This window comes from Tupaia chinensis, unplaced genomic scaffold, assembly GCF_000334495.1.
Source record: "Tupaia chinensis unplaced genomic scaffold, TupChi_1.0 Scaffold146837_1, whole genome shotgun sequence".
Classification (NCBI taxonomy): Eukaryota; Metazoa; Chordata; class Mammalia; order Scandentia; family Tupaiidae; genus Tupaia; species Tupaia belangeri.
Genome location: NW_006206691.1, coordinates 1,247,626 through 1,253,234, shown reverse-complemented (window position 1 = coordinate 1,253,234; position 5,609 = coordinate 1,247,626).

Sequence of the window (5,609 nt, the reverse complement as noted above, 5' to 3'; positions counted from 1 at the left end):
AGGAATACCATTTCCAAAGCTGTGTTGCTTCAGGAAGGAACATGAAGACGAAATGTACACTTCTCTAGAAAGATCACTTCTAATAGCAAATGTCACCTCAATGAGTGAGAGTTCATGGAGATGGCTTTGAAAGTGATATATCTTTGACTGTATTGAGAGGCAGGCGCTGCATGCATGCTTTGAAAAAAAAAAAACCTTATTGTATGCTATAGGGATGTACGAAGATTAAATGTAAATAAGAAATCATAAAATTTTTTTAAAAAGTAGTGATTACTTAGTCTAGAGATCAGTCCAATCTCCCCTTCCTTCCCCACCTCCACAAGAAGATCAAAACTCAAAGAAGGGTATTGAACTCTCTTGAAACAACAACTCTAGGGACCAGCAGTTAGCGTAATGGCTATGTCACTGAAATCCCACGTAGTCGACAGCGGTTTGAGTCCCGGACCCGGTGGCTTAAACTCACGCCAGGTGCGTGTGCATGTGTGCCCAAGATCCGGAGAGGAGAATGGAGCAGAAGGGATTGCGGCGTGGCCATCTCCCCTGGGGGGTGATTTCTTGCTTTCTGCCTCTCTGTCTCTCTCTGTCTGGCGAGCGCACGCGCCCAATAGAAAAAACCTCTCCAAAAAAAGAAAAAAGAAAAAAAAAAAGCAATGACAGTACAAGAACTCAAATCTAAATCTCCCGACTCCTGGTTGAGACTTTTTTAAAAAAATTTTTAAGAATTATTTAATTTTACTTATTATTCTATCATTTTTTATTTAAATTTATTTACATTCATTCACTGTACATCATTACAACATACAAAATGAGATTTTCCATCTAAAATGCACTGTATATTGGCTCAATCAAGCACATCAACATACATGTTTATCATCAACAAATAATTTTCCATTTCTTGTTTACTCTGTATTTTGCTTTTCCCCTATCCTTGATTCCCTATCTCTTACCCTCTGCCATCTCCCACCTTCCTTTTTAACTTCAGTACCCTGTACTGATCTTTGTATAAGTAGATTCTAGGAGTATTTTGGTGCTCTGGTTTAAAGCAATATATATTTTCAAGCAATTATTTCTCAAAACCAACTGACAAAAAAAATAATTTGACAAGTTATTTTCTGTAATAACGTTTGGAGGGCTATTAACTAGTAGCTTAAAAATGGATTAGAGGAAACCAAACATTATTGCCAATTGGTACAGGACAAATTCAGAATTAGAGTTTTTGGCCTAAGAGCCTTAGCCTTAGTTGGTTAAAATGCTAAGTTCACTTTTTATACTAGCGACAACGTAATAGCTTTGGAGGTGTTGTTCAGGTGACACTCTCCTTTCCAATCTGATTCTGGGGCTTGGGCTGGAAGTTGGAGTCTTTTTGAGAACTGAAAGTTGATTGCACATTATATTACATCAGTATTGCAGGCACACCGAACACAGTCTCCACCATCCAAAGGAACAGACCACCAGAAAGCTTTTGGGAGTCTGGCAAAGAGTTAGGCTTTATGTGACACTGAGTGTAATGAGTAATTCTCCTCTTGTGCAAGAAAATATTTGTACTTCCCTAAGCAAATTGGCTTGAAAGAAACCATTATGGTGTCCTCTACTAGGGTGCATTTTTTTTTTTTTTTAAGTAGCAATTCTGCATCTGTTACTGGACTTTCTGAGTAGAAGCTTCTTCTAAATTTTAGTGAAGCAAATCTTTAGAAAACTGCCCTTTATATTTGAGGAAAACACTTGGAGAGACATCTTCTCCTTTTCCAGTCTACAATGTAGGGTTACTCTAGGGTACATTTTATTTTGGAACAGAATCTTTCTTCTCTATCTAACAACATTGAAAGGTGGAGCCAACAAGTGTCATGGTGGTTAAGGTGCTAGACTCCCACATGCCAACTATGGTTTGAGTGCCTGACCTGGAGGCTTGCTTTCTCACTTTCGCCTTTCTCTCTGGTCAAATAAAAAAATAATAATGTTAACTAATAAATTAAATGAAAAATTCTAAAAAACATTGAGAGACAGTCCAGTTGTGACTGTATTCATCTAATTGATTCTGAAAAATTTTATTAAGTCCAAATTATTTCTTAGGCTCTTTAAATATGCAGCCAATAAGACTTGTTCTCTGACTCTAGAGAATGCTCTACAGGAAAAACTGAAAATAAGAATATAAGAGTTTGCTTTGTTTAATTATACACTGTCAGTAACCAACTGTTTTGAGATTTGAGCTCAAGCTGAGTTGGATTCCAGAGCCCAAATGCTTAACCACTACACCATACTGCTTTTAAGGAACTTATGTCAGAACTTCACCTTCTCCCTAAGCCTTTCTAGATCCTTTGTGAATTTGCCAGTAGGTTGCTTTCTGGCATCTAAAGAATTTACTTAGCCTGCAGAACAGGAATTATTCAGCACTGTAAATAAAACAATTACTTGAAAAGAAAATGCTAATAGAAAACATATCTGCCCTTGTTTTACTTTATGTTGTTCATGAAAATTTCAAAAGAAATATTCTATATTTTCTTAGAGGCAATTACATCACAAAGGGAATGGTATTTTAAATTTCAGTTGAATCCATAAATCATCTGCTTAGGAGCATGGAAGGGGTGAAAGGGACTATGGGGAGCGAGCACGATCAAACATGAGGTTTTATTTTAGGCTCCTCCGACAGGAGCATTTAGTGTGGCTACTCAGATTTGCTGTTTCAGACGCTGCAGATATTTTAGACCACTAATCAACAGGTGATTAGGTCAAAACTGAAATGTGATACGTTTGAAGTTAATTTTCACTTAAATAAAAAATTACATAACATCTGATAGAAGCTAAAAGGAAACACTTATCACTTCGCCCTTTTAAAGGGCTTCAAGCTACTATTTAATTCCCATCAAGTCACTTTGAGGCTCAGAATTTTCATCTCCATTTCACAGATAAGAAGAAGAAACCATGGGAGGTTTAATATCTGGCCCCAGGCCATGCAAAAAATCGATATCACAGGAGAGATCAAAACTCCAAAAACTTGGGTCCTTTTGACTTCTCTGCTTTGAGGACAATGAATCTTGGAAACTGACCCAGACTTTGAAAACTCAGGCTTCTTGGTAAAGTCTCTGAGTCCTTTGTAAACTGAAACCTGACTTTTATTTCAGTTTTTGGAGACTCATTACTCTGAAAAAGACATGGAAAGGCGGAGTATCAGAGAACCATGGTGGGGGCCAGTAAGTGGAGTGAAGGTTAAGGCATTGGATACCACATAGCTGGCTGCAGCTTGAGTCCTGGACCAGGTGGCTTGAAAATCATGCCAGGCATGTGCATATGCATGCCCAAATGCTGAGAAGAGACTAAAGGAGAAGGGGTTGTGGCATGGCCATTGTCCCTGGGGGTGATTTCTCACTTTTCCTCTCTATGTCTCTCTCTGAGCATATCCTCCCTATTGAAAAAAAAAAAAAAAAAATCCTTGGTGGAAACAAGTGACCCAAACATGATGCAGCCGATTTATCTATTAAACTTGCTTGTCTAGCATCTCTGAACTAATCTGCCCCTCTCTTTGGCAAAGTATAAGTCTTAAATTATTCCAGTAATATTCTAATACATTCCTTGTTGACTTTGGAAAACAGCCTCGTCAGATTCAACTTCTCTTTCTTAGTCTTCTTTTAGGGTGATCGGGGGAGGGGAGGAAATTAGCAAATTAACTCATTTTGGAGGAGTGGTTTCTTACATTTTTCATAAATATCCACTCCAAGGCTGGAGTAAACAAAAGCAAATAACAGAACAGAACTTTATTCATGGATGTGTAAGAGGTGACCTAATTCCCTTTATTCTCTTGGAGAATGTCTTGGAGAGACATTCATGTTCTTCTCAACCTTATTTGTACCAAATTGCATATGATGTGTGTACCCCCTCATTTGACCCATATTCACATTTGGAGTGCCTGGAAAACAAAAGATCACAAGGGCTAATCAGAGCAGAAAAGGCTACTTGGGAATCACTAGGGAATTCATAAAATCGGGGATGGGATGCAGAGAAAGGGCAAGCAGAGCAGGCAGAAACAGAAAGGGAAATTGCAGCTACAGAGTGTCAATAGTACCAAGTGATTATCTGAGGGAAGTTGAAACCTTATAGCTATTTCTGTTCCTGTGTCAGCTACTCACTATGCTCCACTCCATCCTACCACAATTCTACCTGATTTCTTGAATTGTCCATATTAATATATTTTTTCAATTTTTTTAACCATATTTAAATTTTTCCTATATAACACCATTATCTTTTCTACCCTTGAAAAGGTCAAATACCATACTATTAATACACTCTTGTTGGGACCAGCAGTTGGCATAACGGCTATGTTGCTGGACTCCCATGTAGTCGACCACGGTTCAAGTCTTGGACCCAGTGGCTTAAACTCATGCCGGGCGCATGTGCATGAGTGCCCAAGATCCCGAGAGGAGAATGGAGGAGAAGGGATTGTGGAGTGGCCATTCTTGCTTTCTGTCTCTGTCTCTATCTCTTTCTGTCTTTCTGGCAAGCACATGCACCCTATAGCAAAAACCTCTCCCAAATAAATAAATAAATACACTCTTGTTACCTATTGCTGTGGGACAACTTGCTCCCAAATTATCAGCTTAAAATAGCACATGTCCATTATTTCATCATGTTTTGGATCAAGAATATGAGCATAGCTCTGTTTTAGGGCCTACTGTTTTAGGGTCTCTCATTAGGTTGCCATTAAGATTTTGGCTGGGGTTGTGGTCATATCTGAAGGTTAAACTAGAGAAAGATCAGAACTGAAGTTTAGATTCCTTGAGGGCTGAAGACTGAACGCTTCAGTTCCTCATTTGCTGCCACCCTATGTTCCTTGCCACTAAGCCTCTCTACTGTGCTTCATCAGAACAAGCAAATGAGAAATGCCAGAGAGAGTAGCAGTAGCAGTGCCAATGATATGAAAGTTTACATCTCTTGTAGTCATGGAAATGGCATCTCATCACTTTTGTAGTTACTTATTCATTAAAAGAAAGCTACCAAGTCCAGAGGATGCTCAAGGGAAGGGATTACACAAAACCTCAAAAAATTCTAGCACATGGCAGTCATGACAGCCAAGCCAAAAGCTGCCTATCACTGTGTATCTAGGTTTGAAACAGCAAATGTGTTTTCTTCTTCTTAAAATGTATTATGAGAGGCTAGCAGGTGATGTGGTGGTTAAGAGTGCTGGACTCCCAAATGGCTTACCATGGTTTGAGTTGTGGACCTGGTAGCTTGCTTCCTCACTTTCCTTCTCTCTCTCTCTCTCTCTGTCTCTGTGGTCAAATTAAAATAAATCCATCAATAAATAAAGTTAAACAAAAAGGAATAATTCTTTTTAAAAAGTTTTAAAAAGTATTACAAATGTGAAAGCACTATGTATTAAATAACTCAATTATGTCAGAGAAGGCTTTGAATTCTACAATCAGTCCATTTCTCTCCTGTTAAGTGTGATGGTTAATTTCATGTGTCAACCTGACTAGGCTAAGCAATGCCCACAAAGTGTTAAAACACTGTTTCTGGGCACATTTGTGAGGGTGTTTCTAGAGAGATTAGCTTTTGCTTGTGTAGATGGAATAAAGAGGATCATGCTCACCACAGGGGGTGGGCATCGTCCAGTTACT